Source organism: Triturus cristatus, chromosome 2_2 (genome assembly GCF_964204655.1).
Source record: "Triturus cristatus chromosome 2_2, aTriCri1.1, whole genome shotgun sequence".
Taxonomy (NCBI): Eukaryota; Metazoa; Chordata; class Amphibia; order Caudata; family Salamandridae; genus Triturus; species Triturus cristatus.
Genome location: NC_140582.1, coordinates 150,697,809 through 150,715,062, shown reverse-complemented (window position 1 = coordinate 150,715,062; position 17,254 = coordinate 150,697,809). Strand labels below are relative to the sequence as shown.

Genomic DNA, 17,254 nt, shown 5'->3' with positions numbered 1-17,254 from the left:
CAGGGGGTGCATCAGTAGGGTAAGTGTTGGATAGTATAGGGGTAAAAATTACTATTCTAACTCCAGGGGGTGCATCAGTAGGGTAAGTGTTGGATAGTATAGGGGTAAAAATTACTATTCTAACTCCAGGGGGTGCATCAGTAGGGTAAGTGTTGGATAGTATAGGGGTAAAAATTACTATTCTAACTCCAGGGGGTGCATCAGTAGGGTAAGTGTTGGATAGTATAGGGGTAAAAATTACTATTCTAACTCCAGGGGGTGCATCAGTAGTGTAAGTGTTGGATAGTGTAGGGGTAAAAATTACTATTCTAACTCCAGGGGGTGCATCAGTAGGGTAAGTGTTGGATAGTATAGTGTAATATTATGCGTTGTAATGGTATGCGTTGTAATGGTAGTATGCGTTGTAATGGAATGCGTTGTAAAGGTAGTTTTTAAAAATGCGTTGTAGTGTCCTGCGTTGTAATATCATGCGTTGTAATGGATTATGCGTTGTAAAAAATGCGTTGTAATGGTAGTGCGTTGTAAAAGTTGCGTTGTAAAGGTTGTTCCCCGAGCCGAATGGCTTCGAAACATGAAGCTTTTATTACAAAGACATGCTCGCAAAACAGCTACATCTTATGCAGGAAAGCGGCGAAAAAATTATATTGTGAAACCAGCTATCATGTGGAGACGTGAATAGCTGCTTTATTATAGCCGTGAAGCGCACCACAATTAGCACCGACCTTTGCAAACAGCTCTCCACGTCACCAATTAAGCCGTCATGATTTACAAACCTGGAGGAAGTCGACAGCCTTCCGTTTTGCGACAAAGCACACTCACTGAAACAATTTCCATTGCTGCACGATAGGCCTCACTCTAACGGACTTCGAAATACAACGTTTTCCAAAACTCACGCCTCAAGCTAAGGAACCCAACAACATGCATTTACATAATACCTTTCTGCCGCGTTGCCCCAACACAAATTACAACAGCGATCTAGTTCGAATCTCTCTGTCAGTCTGCTTCACCATTGGGCACTGACTGTGATGTCAGTTTAAGTTAGGCGCCATGTGTGTCGGCCAAGGGGTCGGTGTCTCCACAACGCTTGCATACATGGTAGCACTGCACTGCAGTGCTCTCAGAGCTGCGAGCATCTCTTAGCCTCTACATGCTGGGAAATGTGCGCACCACGCTTACGGCCACTGCAGCTTGCTCAGTAGATCATGCGCATTTTAGCAGCGCTCCATGTGGCAGTTGAGGAGGCGCCATAATGCGTGACAATGCATTTCAGTGCGGTGATGCGGACCACCACACTGAAATGTGATAGGCTCACGCCTGATGCCTGGTACTTGGCAAGGCTGCTAAACTGCTCTTCCTCGTTCAGATGAAAGATGGAGACCCAGGATCTGAGGCACATTCCCCCCTCCCTCCTTTTGATGCTCCAGTGACACCGTGAGCAATGGAAGGAGGGAGGGGGAAGGTTCCTGTGTGCCCTTTTGCGCAGGCTCTGCATTCCGCTTTTCCCTGCCCAATCAATTTTTGGGGAGAGACAGTGAAATGAGAGATGCAGAAGCTTTGCATTAGGACATTGTAATGTTAAGAGCAGCTGTCCTAAGTCAGTTTATATAGGTCGCTAGTGTCCATTGTCTTCAATGGTGCTTTCAGCATTCCAATGTTCTAATAAGCATTAAACCAGCATTGAACCATCAACCCTGACTCATAACTTCCTCTAGTTGGTAATGGCGTGCACCCTGTCCAAGTAGGGACCATACTTCTAGTTAGGACAAGGGAGTTACACTCTCTAGATAACCCCTGCTCACCCCCCTTGGTAGCTCAGCATGAGCATGCAGGCTTAGACCAAAGGCAATGTGTAAAGTATTTGTAACCAAACACTCAGCAACTCAGTGAAAACACCACAAATGGACACAACAACATAAACACAAACAATAAAGTATCTTTATCTAAAGCAAACAAGACCAAAACAACAAAAATCAACATACATATAACAAAATATCACTTTAAAAAGGTTTCCATCAATTCTGTCCATAGCAATCTATGGATGGGTGAATTCATACAATGTACCTTCAGATGTGTCAAAATTCACAAGGCCAAACAGCCGCAGAGAAGGGAAGCATCTAAAAACAGAGTAATGCATCAGTTTCTGAGTCCTTAGGGAGGTAATGCGTCAGTTCTGCTGTACGCAGGAGAGGTGTTGCAGGCCCTGCTGTACCTGAAAGAATCGGCGCATTGTGGGTTCAAAGGCCACCTTTTCCCAAGGTCTGTCAGGCAGAACACGACATTGCATAGGAGAGGTGACTGTTTTCAAAATCTTACCACTGTTAACACACTCTCCACATCTGTAAATTACTCTCTAAACTTCCAAGCCAAACGTAGACACCATAAATCTATTTCTGTCTTTGATCTTTACCATGCCAGGCTGTCCTTTATGAGCAAGTGTGATTACCCTCACAAGAGTAGAAGGAATATGCTTTCTTCCACTAAACAGCATTCCCTCACTTTCTGCCAGCGGTCATTGACCATCCAAAATGGTTTGAAAGTCTACTCTGCTTTCATGTTGTCCAAACCATTTCTCTATCGGGGAATTGGTATTAAACCTGGTGTACTCTTGTAACACAGCAACCCATTTCCTTAATCTTTTTGAGACAGCACCCTACCTCTCTTGCGTACAAATCAGTCACAAAAACGTGGACAGATCTTGCTATCTTTCTGAATGACCACATAGTTATAGTCTGCCCTCTTTAAAGTGAGGCAAAAGCAATAGTTTTCCCCTTGCTGGGATGAAATGGCAAGGCCGGACTGACTTTAGCGGGCATTGGGCGTTTTCCCGGGAGGCTGGAAGGGTGGGGGGCGGTTTTACAGTGATGCTGCAATATCGGCCCCCTGTAACAAAAGCAGCAGTGTTCATACTTACACCCCCCACCCCTTCAAGGGGCAACATTGCCAGGGCTGCTTTGGATTCCCAGTCCGGCCCTGGGAAATGGGGTGTAATAAATGGTGTGTCTGTGAGACCTCACTGTGTAAATCACTTACCGTCCCCTTTAGGAACAGTAGGTTTCATTTGTTAAACCCTCTAGATCACGCTGGGAAGCTTTGGCATTGAGCAGCAAGGCTTACACAAAGGTACAAGTGTAAAGCATTTACAAATCACCAAAACAATTGAAGAAGTAATACACGAGGCACACAAGAAATCCAACACCATGCATTTTTAGACACCACACTTAAAAGGATCCTCCAGAGGGTTACAGAGGTATAGCATTTACAAGGTACAATAAATATCCACTTTTTCCTCAATCATGGACACACATTGGCAAGTTCAATGAATTAGACACTTAGAAACGTTTAGAGCAAAATCTTTGTCTAGTTGTATTGCTGTCAGTTACAGTTATTTTAGGCAAGTAACTATGACAGGGAGCCATTCAGGGGGACCCAAAAGGCCCTCAGAAAATGTTACCTCAGCAGTGGAAGCAGTCTTCAGTCACTTCCAGGCACTTCTATCCTATTTGCTGTAGGTTCCCATGATGGTGATCCTGACGTAAGGGATACAGGATTCTAAAGATGCTCAAGGATGCTGTGGATGCAATGTGGTCAATGGAGTTCTTCCTGCGGATATTCCTCAGTCCATTGAGGCGATGAGTTGGTCCTGGCCACGGGGTCAACAACCCCTGAAGTCCTCTCAGTATTAGAAGAAGTCCATTCACCCACTATCGCGGTCACAGCCAAATAATTCACTGGGCACTAATAATTCTTCTGGCCAACTAAGCAGCACTCCAACAACTCTCTTAGGTCTAGCTGACTCAAGTACAACTTTGAGCTTCTGGCCCTTCTCTCTGGTGCTCCACAGCAGCAAGTGGTGGTGGTGTGAAGATTCTTAGCTACCAACTCACCCAAGCAGGCTTCTTCAGCTGCTGTGGTCCTGCGCTGCAAACAGGAGGTCAGCCAACTGACACTTGAATTATTTTGCTTCTGCTGGGCCCAGAGATTACTTCTCTATGAGCAGAACACAGCAGGCGCATCCCCTTTTCAAATGCTAGCCACCAGGTTCAGCAGGTACAGTCCATGCCGATTCAGCCTGTTTTTGCTGATTCCTTGATGCAGCAGGGCAGTCCTTATTTTGTCCTTCTTCAAGGTTAGTCAAAATCTGAGTTTGGTGTCAAGGGTGGACTCTTATGTTCAGAAAATGCTCTCAGGATAATATTGGGTTGGTAGCCAACGGGCTACCAGGTTCCCCCCTTACTGATAACCACTTGGTATGAAGTGTGGCATCTTTCTATGCCAAGATAAGCCATTCTGCCCATTTCCAGCATGTAGGTTTGCTTCAAATGGAAAAGTTGGGCTAGCAGTTTAAAACTGTTCTTCCTGTTAGCAATGGCAGACGGGAAGACTCTTTTTCTGTATGTGACACCCAGGTAGCACGAGTGCTGAAATCGCTGGAATGACTGTTTTACTTACATGCTCTAGATAGCCTGGGCACCATATACATGGGACATATTGGTAAGTTAGCCTCTGTCAATTAGGTATAGCCAATGTAACATACACATTTTGGGGTAAGGCAACTGAGGATTGGTTAGCAGACCCCCGCACACTCTCAAAGTTGTAAAATGAGCAGCATCAGTCAAAAAACATGGGGATGACCATACAAAAAGAGGCATTATAGTACACTGGCTCTCTGACCTCTGCAATAAAGACTATTAGAAGTAACATCAGTCACCATAATACTTTCTATCTCAGGAAAAAATTTCGTCATGGTTGGGACTTTTTCTAAATCTTTCTTTCTCACCTCAAATTCCTTACATGCAGAAATGGAACACCCTCTGTTAAGATTGAGTACAGTACAGTCATGCAACTGTGGACCATTAAAATCTATTGATGGCCCAACAATTCATGCGTAACCACGAATATCACTGCAGTTTAGATAGACACATTTATGATCTGTAGCTGCTCGGAAGTTGAACCTTGAGTATTGGTCAAACAGATCAGGCGTAGACCTTGATAAGTTCCGGCCTGATGTTGAGCAAATGTTGTTGTCAGTCTTGGTATCCTGGAACAATAAATCACAGACTTAATGTATCTACAAGAATCCTTATTTTATGGACTGACTTTGAGTACTTTGGTATCTTTCTCTACATTATTTACACAGAGGCACTTTTGGACCAATGTGTGTCGGCATCCCTGGTTGTAGGGTGCTGGATACCATAATAGGACCAACATTATTGAACTTGTCATTGACCTCTGAAATACAAATGTGGCTGATACTATACGAAAGGGCATTATCACAAATTGATATCTTATAAATGATGTGAGATATTGTGAATATGATATATTAGGTAGTAGATATTTGTCCACCACCATATCCTTGCTAAGTGCTCAAAAGTGTACACACAACAGGATTTCTCCCATGAATGTCTTGGGTAAATGATTGTTACCTTCCTAGGATCTATCACCCCAGACTTGCATTGTCTATCCAAATGTACCCAAACCACCTCATTAACACCAATCAGTAGTTTCCTTACTTTCTAAACAACTGAAACTTCTCCCTTCCTTGACCATATTCTGTGTAGGTAAGATCTCAAACATTCTAACTGTTTTTAAAAAATTACAGAAATTTCCTCTCCAAATCTTACTATCCACATTTCACCATATGACCTTGTAGTTGAAGTTGAGCATTTTTTTCTAAATGCTCCCCCAAATATGACCTTGTAGTTGAAGGAGAGCATATTATTCTAAATGCTCACCCAAATCCTTTCGGTGAGCCCAGCCAATTATATCATCACTGTTAGAACTGTCTTCCTTAGGGTGGTCTTCCCCCAAACGTTTTTGCCTGCTAACCTCCAGTTTTTGCTGATTATTTTTGTTGGCTTAAGATTCTGAGTCCTTTACCACTGATGGCCAGTGCTAAAGTGCAAGTGCTTCTCCCCTAAACATGGTAACATTTAGTTTACTTGTAAGTCCCTTGTAAAGTGGTATACTATATACCCAGTGCCTGTAACCTAGATTCTACTAGTGGGCCTGCAGCACTGTTTGTGACATCCAGTCAAGTAACCTTTCAATCCTGTCTCAGGCCTGCTATTACAGGGTCTGTGTGTGCAGTTTACTGCCACTTTGACTTGGCATTTAAAACTACTTGCCAAGCCTAAAACTCCCAATTCTGTTACACATCTGTCACCCCTGAGGTAGCCCCTAGGTAGCCTATAGGGAAAGGTGCTGTGTAAGTAAATGGTAGGACATGTACTGTTACGTTTTGCATGTCCTGATAGTGACAAAAGTCCAATTTTGTTTTTCACTACTGTGAGGCCTACTCCTCTCATAGGTTAACGATGGGTATTCCTTAACCCCTTCGGTGCTCATGACGAGCTGGGCTCATCATGACACCCACCCACGGGGGAAGCGCTGGCGCTCCCCCGTGGGCAGCCAGTAGGGGTTTTTTTCCTTGGGAAGGCAGGGGAAGACCTTACCCTGCCTCCCCCCACTCCCCCCCTCGCGTCATCAATGACGCGCTGACGTCATTAAGGGTTCCCTTGGATCACCGACGCGCAGGAAGCCATTTGCTTCCTGCGCGTCGGTGATCTGAGAGGTTAGTTTTGGGGCTGGGGAGGGGGGGATTTAAACGAGAGAGACATCGAGGGAAAGGAAAGGGTTTTCCTTTCCCTCGATGCCTCTTTTGTGCATTCCTACTGCACGATCGTGCGATTGTGCAGCAGGAATGCCCACTAGCCCCAGGGATTTATTTTTTATTTTTATTTGGGCAGTGTTTCGGTTGGGGGAGCGTCCCCTTAGGCAAGGGTCGCTTCCCCAGTTGGGGGCACATGTTTTGGCTTTGTTTGCCCCCCCCCAAGGGGGGGGGCAGATTTTAATTTTGGGCCAAAGATCGGCCCACTTTGCAAACGTGCAGGGGAGTGGCCCCTTGGGCAAGGGTCACTCCCCTTTGGGGGACATTTTAGGAAGCCCACCATATTAGTTTTAGTTTTGGGGGCCTATATTTTTGCTTTGTTTGCCTCCCTGGGGGGGGGCAGATTTAAATTTAAATAAATTTATCCGGCCCACTGGGCCAATTGAATAAATGTGTTGGGGAGTGGCCCCTTAGGCAAGGGTCACTTCCCTTTTTGGGGCATACATTTTAGCTTTGTCTGCCCCCTGGGGGGGGCAGTTTTAATTTTAATTTTTAAAAAAATCGGCCCACTGGGCCAATGTAATAAATGTACTGGGGAGTGGCCCCTTGGGCAAGGGTCACTCCCCTTTGGGGGCCATTTTAGTATGCCTATGATGTTAGGTTTTGTTGTTTTGATGTATGTTTTGTTTGGGGGAGCGGCCCCTTAGGCAAAGGTCGCTTTCCTCATGGGGGCTATGTTTTAGGCTCTGTCTGCCCCCCCATATAAAAAAAAATGCCCACTGAAACACCAGGGATTGTTTAGAGTGGAGTGGCCCCTTGAGCAAGGGTCACTCCCCTTTGGGGGCTTATGATTTTGGCTGTCTGCCCCCATGGGGGGGGGGGCAGATTTCGCCATTTTTAGGTTGAGCATTTGAGACCTCTTGTATATTCTGTAGTATTTACTTATATGTTTTTATGGTTTGTGTGCTTGGGAGATCAGCCCTAGGACTTAGGGACTTTTCTTTCTGATCAACTGACTATTTAACTTTTTTTTATAGAAAATGACCAGCAGAGGTCAGTAAACTACCAGAATCACTCCAGCATTCTCTAGTTTTCAGTCCATAGAAATTGTTTCCATGAGCAACCATAGACAATAATATTTTTTTTAAATCTTGTATTGTCAGTGATATGACCACCGAAGGCCCATATTTTCTATTAAAAACAGAGTGTACTTGGGCCTCCCACACAAGTGAGGCACCATTTTTACCGGGAGACCCGGGGGAACGCTGGGTGGTGGGAAATTTGAGTCAGCCCAGTGATGTCACAACTTTCCCACACAAAAGTGTGTGAAAAAAGTTTTTTTTTCAGCTAAAATTGAGGTTTGCAGGGGATTCTGGGTAAGGAAACATTGGGGGATCCATGCAAGCCATACCTCCCAGGAAGCCCCCGGGTGTCTAGTTCTCAGAAATGTGTGGGTTTGGTAGGTGTCCCTATATGGCCGCCGAGCACGGGGCCAAAAACCCAGGTGACCACCCTTGCAAAACCAGGTGGTTTTGAGATAGGCAATTTTGATGTCGCATCACTGCGTTTTGGTCCCTTGCCTGTCGCGGGTACTTGGGCCTCCCACACAAGTGAGGCACCGTTTTTACCGGGAGACCTGGGGGAATGCCAGGTGGTGGGAAATTTGTGTGAGCCCGGTGATGCCACAACTTTCCCACATAAAAATGTGTGAAAAAAGTTATTTTTTCTGCTAAAATTGAGGTTTGCAGGGGATTCTGGGTAAGGAAACGTTAGGGGATCCATGCAAGCCATACCTCCCTGAAAGCCCCCGTGTGTCTAGTTTTCAGAAATGTATGGGTTTGGTAGGTTTCCCTAAATGGCCGCCGAGCACCGGACCTAAAACCCAAGTGACCCCCTGTGCAAAACCAGGTGGTTTTGAGATGGGCAATTCTGATGTCGCCTCACTACGTTTTGGGCCCTTGCCTGTCGCGCGTACTTGGGCCCCCCACACAAGTGAGGCACCATTTTTACCGGGAGTCCCGGGGAAACGCTGGGTGGTGGGAAATTTGAGTGAGCCCGGTGATGCCACAACTTACCCACACAAAATTGTGTGAAAAAAGTGATTTTTTCAGCTAAAATTGAGGTTTTCAGGGGATTCTGGGTAAGGAAACAGTGGGGGATCCATGCAAGCCATATGTCCCTGGAAGCCCCCGGGTGTCTAGTTTTCAGAAATGTATGGGTTTGGTAGGTTTCCCTAGATGGCCGCCGAGCACCGGGCCAAAAACCCAAGTGACCCCCCTTGCAAAACCAGGTGGTTTTGAGATGGGCAATTTTGATGTTGCCCTACTACGTTTTGGGCCCTTGCCTGGCACGGGTACTTGGGCCTCCCACACATGGGAGGCACCATTTTTACCGGGAGACACGGGGGAATGCTGGGTGTTGGAAAATTTGAGTGAGCGCGGTGATGCCACACATTTCCCACACAAAAATGTGTGAAAAATGTGATTTATTCAGCTAAAATTGAGGTTTGCAGGGGATTCTGGTTAAGGAAACATTGCGGGATCCATGCAAGCCATACCTCCCAGGAAGCCCCCGGGTGTCTAGTTCTCAGAAATGTGTGGGTTTGGTAGGTGTCCCTATATGGCCGCCGAGCACGGGGCCAAAAACCGAGGTGACCCCCCTTGCAAAACCAGGTGGTTTTGAGATAGGCAATTTTGATGTTGCATCACTACGTTTTGGGCCCTTGCCTGTCGCGGGTATTTGGGCCTCCCACACAAGTGAGGCACCATTTTTACCGGGAGACCTGGGGGAACGCCGGGTGGTGGGAAATTTGTGTGAGCGCTGTGATGCCACAACTTTCCCACATAAAAATGTGTGAAAAATTTTATTTTTTCACCTAAAATTGAGGTTTGCAGGGGATTCTGGGTAAGGAAACATTGGGGCATCCACGCAAGCCATACCTCCCAGGAAGCCCACGGGTGTCTAGTTTTCAGAAATGTATACGTTTGCTAGGTTTCCCAAGGTGCCCGCAGAGCTAGGGATCAAAAACTACAGCTAGGCACTTTGCCAAAAAAGGGTCATTTTTCACTGCGAAATTGAGGTGTGACCACGTTGCGTTTTGCACCGTTTCCTGTCGCGGGCACTAGGCCGACCTGCACAAGTGAGGAACCATTTTTCTCGTAAGACTTTGGGGAACGCGGGGTGGGTGGAAATTTGTTGCTTCACGCAGATGCCGGAACTTTCCACCACAGAAATGTGGGGAAAGTGTGTTTTTTGGACAATTTTTTAGGTTTGCAAGGGATTCTGGGTAACAGACCCTGGTGGGAGGCAGTCAAGTCACCCCATCCTGGATTCCCCTGGGCGTCTAGTTTTAAAAAATGTATAGGTTTGCAACATTTCTCTAGGTGCCGGCAGATCTAGTGTTCAAAAACTACAGCTAGACACTTCTCAAAAAAAGGGTGAATTTTCATTGTGAAAATGTGGTGTGTTCACGTTGGGTTTTGAGCCATTTCCTGTCGTGGGCACTATGCCTACCCACACAAGTGAGGTACCATTTTTATTGGGAGACTTGGAGTAATTCAGATTTGTAAAGCAACTGTTATTACCTATTGATTTTTGATGCATTTCTGCCTTCCAAATGAAAGACCTTGTGTAAAAAATTCTCATGCTAGTATTAGTATTCCCAATTTCGAAAATGTGCAAATATGTACAGTTTCTGAACTCTATAATTTGTTCCCATTTCAGAAATACATAGGTGTCTTTCATACCGATTTTTCCATGTATACATTTTCCCACAATAATTGCTATATACCCGGAACATAATAAACCATTGCAAATTGCCGCTCAGGTTTTGACTCTGGGTTCGTCGGGTTCTTGGTGAACCTACAAGTCCTATATATCCCCACAACCAGGAAGGTCCAGTGGATGTAACGGTATATTGCTTTCAAAGAGCTGTCATAATTAGAAGAAGTTACAGGTAAAAACGTTGACACAAAAGGCTGTTTTTTTCAACTAATTTTCATTTCTTCCTATATTTAACTGTTAGTTTCTATAACGAAACCTTGATGGGTCTACACAAATGCCCCTTGCTGAATTCAGATTTTTGTCTACTTTCAAAAAAATGTATAGCTTTCCAGGATCCATTATTGCTTTCAGACCCATTTCTACCATTAACTGGAAGGAGGTTGAAGCACACAAAATAGCAAAAATAGGCTATGTTCCAGAAAAATGCAAAAACTGTGTAAAAAATGTTGGTTTTCTGACAAAAGTCTGTCATTCCCTAAAAGCTGTGAAAATGATGATTTCAGCCCCACAAACCCTTTTTGATACCATTTACAGAGAAAAACCCAGACGCTTTCATTTGCAGCCCGTTTTTCCCATTTAAAAAAAAATAAACAATGTTTTTGCTGTATTTTGGCTAATTTCTGGGACCCTTCCAGGAGAATCCACAAACCCTGGGTACCTTTAGAATCCCCATGATGTTGCAAGAAAAGGACGCAAATTTGGCGTGGATACCTTATGTGGTCAAAAAGTTACAGGGGCCTAAGTGCGCACTACCGCAAATAGCCCAAAAAAGGCTTAGCACGGGGGGTGGGGGGGGGGGGAGGGGGGTAAGGCCTAGCAGCAAAGGGATTAATACACTTTTAAGCTGTAATTTCTGATTAAAGTAAAGTAAAGTGTTATACTATATACCCAGGGCCTGTAACCTAAATGCTACTAGTGAGCCTGCAGCACTCTTTGTGCCATCCAGTCAAGTAGTCTTTCAAACCTGTCTCAGGCCTGCCTTTACAGGGTCTGTGTGTGCAGTTTACTGACACTTTGACCTAACATTTAAACTGCTTGCCAAGCCATCACCCATTTTATTACCCATACATCACCCCTAACGTAGGCCCTAGGTAGCCTATAGGGAAAGGTGAAAAGGTAGGACATGTACTGTTACATTTTGCATGTCCTGATAGTGACAAAAATCCAAATTCGTTTTTTACTACTGTGAGGCCTACTCCTCTCATAGGTTAACATTGGGTATTCCTTAATACACTTTTAAGCTGTAATTTCTGATTAGAAGGGAGTAGCTGCATCATGCCTCTTTATCTTTGGAATTGTAATGATAAATCCTCTTTACTGGTAAAATTGGATTTAACATTACTATTTTAGAAATGCCACTTTTCGAAAGGGATATCCTAACAAAGGTTCAAGTTGAATATATTATGTAACGTAAAATACAGAATAACAATACCAAAGAATCAAACAAAAAAGAAAGAAAAAATAATAAAAAGAAAAATAGGGCAAAATTACAAGAAATTTTCTAAAAGTGATACCTCTACACAAATTCCCCAAAATATAAAAAAAAAATCATAAGACAATGATAATGGCAACCATAGAACAACAATGGCACTTAAGAAGTTACACAAACAACCATAAAGACAATACACTGTGTAAACATAAAAAGTGGCTGAAGAATATTACATATATGTAGTTTGGACAAGACAAAAACAAAATAGGGCAAAAAATGCGTCCTCTTCAATCAAAGCCACATGTAGGATTTTGATGGCGTTTGAACTACATTAAAGTATGGTGGTCATCATCAGGACAGACAATATTGAATACCCGAGCGTCCAGTAGAAACACCGGTAATAGAATCTATTATTAATGACTCCACAGCACTGAAACAAGTTGGCTCCACTTGCTCCAAGCACAGTTGCACCAAAAAGAATGACAAAGCACCCTATCCACTGAAATTTATAGCGATTAAAAGCTCCATCTAAATCACGATAGAGGTCACATATAGAAGCAGCAAGTGGCCAAGTAATAGTTAACTGGTCCTCAAGTCAAGCAAGGCTGCTCCGATTGCGAGCAAGTCTACACGGTGGGCCAAACATTATGCAAACTGTTCAACCATCAAGCCCAGCTGCTCTAACTAGGAGCCAATCTACAGAGTGCACCATGCCGGTCGAGTAACTGTCTGGGCCGAAAGCCGGAAAGTGCACTGGGTGTCAGATGCCACGATAAAGTGGCTTCGAACGCCGGACGATAGTGCCCCCAAATTTACATATGGCTGTAGGTCAAGTTTTTTTTATACATATGTCAAATTCACTGAGGCCAAGTGAAGCCTCCTGATCCAGATTAGGCAAATTCTACAAAACCTCCTGCCCTTCTGCCCTTAATTGCTGCATTACTATGGATACCTTGTGCTCTGCCCCTATTTTTGCTTCGCATACTCCTTGCATTTGTCTTCCACTTACTCCATCTTAATAGTGATTCTTCTCCAAGATGCTTTAGCAAGAAAGAGAGGTGGAGTAATATTCCACATACTGTATTCCAGATAGACAAGTAGTTTCAAAATATTACAATACAGACTTTCTAAATGTACAGTTTCCCCTATGAACTACCGAACTTTTTTATGTTCTCAACATGAAAAATTATGTAAAAGATTAACACCCAAAGGTTGCGTTAGGACTAAAAAAAATCACCACATTAATCAGAGTACTTTCATACTGTCAACTCAAATGTATTAAAATAGTTTCCTTGAGGAATGCCGATCACAGTTTTCAAATTAAGAACAGGTGACTTTCAGTACAGCATTGTCTAATATAAGTGTGCCAATCACTGTTTCTATGATTGACACCCATCTTTTGGTGTTGTGTCGAATTCGGCTCCATTGCAAATGTATACACTGCAGTAATGTTGAATATGGGTGTGCTAATCACTGTTCACTGGACTGAGCCTTTTGAGTTGGGTAAGATTAATTCCTTACTAAAAGCACACGCTTACAATATCTAGAGAAAGTGTGCCAAATAATAGACTCAATAATCAACACTAAGATATTCATCTTTTAGGTCATTCAGACTATAGCTTTGTCTCTTTTGAAATCACAATACATGTACTCAGCTTTGTCTTGAGAACATATCACATGAGATACCCTCAACAAATTATGGATCTCACATTCTGATTCACTATACTGCGGTATCCTTAACCGCGGTGCGATGCAATACACTACCCAGAGTTTCAGGATCATCCCCACATTTTAATGTCCAAAGATGACTTCATTCATAGCAGTTGATACTTTTCCCAGATTTACAAAATGACTACTGTACATTGCACAATGTTGTAGTCAGCATTTAATGCTGTTACGCTGCAGTTTTATGATTGCAACTCAGTTACTTCCCACTGCAGCTGCCCTTCTCGCTGATAGGTGATTTACTCCTCAATGTTCAATACTTAATCAACACAATGTCCTTGTTGATTTTAGTGACACCAAAAACACCAGCCAAGGTGACAGCCATCTATTCTTCTTTCCGACACAGACATTTCTCAAACTTAACTTGAGATGGTGCTGCGACAAAGGTTGTGGCTTTCATCATTACACTCGATGTGACACTCATCATCAGTTTCAAAGCATGAGAATATCCCTAAGTGAAGGTACCGCAGGAGGGATTCATTGGGCACCCCAGCAACAGTCTTACACAAGGCCAACTGACAAACATGGAACCATCAGCCCTAGGTATTAACCTTCCATTCCAGAATTGAACACCATTATGAGACATTTACCAACATTTAAATCAGATGGACATAAGTGTCGGTTGCTCCACAACACAGTCACATACTCTCACTGACCACCTCCTGGTGGGAATTGCTTCCACTGAGTGACTTGACACTGGTCGATAAGCATATCTAAACCTGCATGCACTTAGAACCTTGCATAACTATCCTTACACGTTTGAGGAGTATGACACTGAAAGAGATAAAGGATGCAGGTCACTTGTTAGAGTAAAGCTTACTCTTCTAATTTGACAACAGATATTCGCAGAGCAACATAAGTAAATGCACAAAATGCAAGCCTATTCTTCTCAAGGTGCCTTGCAAACTGAGAAGCATTACGAGAAGATGTGTTAAATAAATGCCTGCAACAATTGGCACATAGCTACATTTACTCTAATATAAAGTTTGAGTTTGTGCGGGTTAGTGCATCTTTATCTCACATTTTCTGCTCTTGTGCTGTTTCCCATTCCGCATGAGCCACCACTATATTTATAGTTCACTCAATTTTTTAAAAATAGGTTGAGGTTTTATGGCGGTTTTATGCACTGAGCCCACCTGCGCACAACGGACGGATGAAATTCGCCATCAGATCTGGAAAAATGAACCACGTCCTGTGCATGTTTATGCTTCCTGTCTGCCTCACATGAGTGATAAACGGCCTGATGTATCAAAGGGTTTTACCTATTCTGGGGCACATTTACTAATCCTTTATGCAACACAGGGTAGCAAGCAAATATGCTATGCTGCGTTGCGTAAAGGGAGAGACCAGAATATTAATTTTTACAAAGATATGGAGCATTCCTGCTGTCTCCTAGCTCTGTCCCTCTATATGCAGTCTAGCGCCAACAAAGACACCCTCACACCATAGTGCAAAAGTGTCTGCAATATGGCAAGATTGTTTTTCTGCGGGAAGGTGCTTAGAGGCATTTCCATTTTTCTATGTGGGCACCTAACTTCACCCATGGAATGTCTCCCTGCTCAAATCCACCATAACAAAGCGCAAGCACCTTCATTGCGGCTGCGTAGTTACATTTCTTTACAAAGCCATGCAAGACGGTGCAAACTGCCTCTTGCGTGGCTTTGTAAATATTACTGAAGCCTTTGTGTTGTCTTTGCGTCATCTTGCATGATGCAAAGACAAAGCAAATGCTTGATCAGTATGCCCTTCTGTGTCTCTGAGGAAATTCAATCCCACAGAAGTCTTCACTTCCTTTTCTGTGCCATTAGAAAGATACCATTCTGTGCCTTCTAAAGAAGAAGTAATCAATGATTATTTTTTCATTTAGTTAAAAGCCTGCATTTTGTCTTTGAAAAAATAACATCTAGCACTATGGTATCGATGCATTTTTTTGTGGTATGCGAAGTGGAAACCATTGGATGGTGCAGAAATGAGGATACAAGCAGTTGTGTTTGTGGAGCAGGAGTGGGCAGAGGTATATGTGCACTTTGTCTCCAGCACAGTGTCCGGTGGCCTCTGGATAGCTTTTTTCATGGCAAAATGTTGCTTTCCAGTTACTGGGATGCAGACTTTATTATATCCATTCAACTTTACAGTTTAACTAAGCAATCACCAGTTTAGCACAGAGATTAGGTAATTAAAAAAAATGCACTACCCACAACTTCAGTTCAGACTTTCCTGCAGTCATAATTTATCAGGAAATGAAAAAGTCTGTTAGGTTTGAAAAGTCCTATGCAAGGTAACGGACATGCGCCCCTATCCTGGGTGCTCAACTGTACTGATGTCTGGATCCCTAATGCTGATTTTTGTTGTCACAGGCAAACACAGATCATGCATGCGCACCACTACCTAGGCATGTCTCAAGAATTGTGGTCTTCTTGGACCAGGAGGGGCGGGCAGAGAGCTACTACCTTCACCAGGAGTTAGGCAGCACATGAGTATGAGTGACATGGTATAAGCATACAGTGTAGTGATCAGTAGAAGTACACAGGTCCTCTTTAACCTGTCACTAGAGTGAGGCCTACAGGCTCACGCATTCAAAGATCCACTGCTATGCATTTAACTCACGCCTTGGTTTACCTTGGTTTTATGTGGAGTGCTGCGCAGTGCATGAGTGGACAGCACTGGGTCTGTGTGTCCCTGGAGAGTTACAATACAGGGATAATGCAGTACTGTGCAGTGTGTGCATTTTGAATTCATGTGCTGGGTGTATGTATGCCTGTGAGTGGTACAATACATACATAATGTAGAACTGTGCAGTGTGTGAATGGTAAATGCATGTACTGGGAGTATGTATGCCGGTGAGTGGTACAGTACATGAAGGATGTAGTGCTGTGCAGTGTGTGCATGTGAAATGCATGTGCCAGGTGTTTGTGTGCATGTAAGTGGTACAGTACATGAAGAATACTGTGCTGTTCAGTTTTTGTATGTGAAATGCATGTGTGCGTGCGAACGGTACAAGACATGACAGACCTATGGGTTCTACTTTAGTAGACACAGGGCTACATGGTGAAACAAAAGTAGAGGAGGTAGAGGAATACCCCCAGCCATATTTGTGTATTGTCACATTCCTGTAAGCAGGGTGAATCACACTGGAGAATGGGGAGCAAGAGTTTCCCCATACACTTCAAAGGGTGCTCTTTGATTCAGAGAGAGGTCACCAGGACGGGATCTGGGCACATCTCAGGAAGGAAATGGGGATGATAAGAGAATCATAAAGAGTACAGCTGAGTCCCGGGCTAGCCGTTTCATGCACATATCACTGTGGCTGACATACAGGTGGGAACTCTACTCACTCGTCACTCCTGCTTTCAAGAGGAAGGGAGGGCAGAGGAGTAGGTACTTCAAAAGGAAGCAGACCCCCAAAATAAACTTCAAAGAATTATACCTTCATTCACATTTGGTGTCTGGAAATGGACTACAAGAAGAGGAGGACGAGACCCCAGGAAATGTCAACTGTAAAGCTGGCAGTTGAACTGTGCAAGGAGGAGATGCTCTGCAAGACGTCTGCCTGTGACCAGGAATGGGGGCCAAGTCCTGCTAGTCTCCCTGCTGGGTGAAGGGACATCACCAAGGAAACCCAAGACCACCTGCCCATGAGAGTGGAGCACAGCACATGTCTGCTTTCCAAGACCAGTGTGCCCTGTGAGAAAGAGAAGAGCTTTGGAGGG

At 43.9% G+C, this 17,254-nt stretch overlaps 1 protein-coding gene across 4 annotated transcripts in view; it reads right to left on the bottom strand.

The window, feature by feature from the left end:
* LOC146861982 (phospholipid-transporting ATPase ABCA1-like) overlaps window positions 1-17,254 on the bottom strand; it is a 3,104,259-nt gene that overhangs the window by 817,388 nt on the left and 2,269,617 nt on the right. The window lies entirely within an intron of this gene.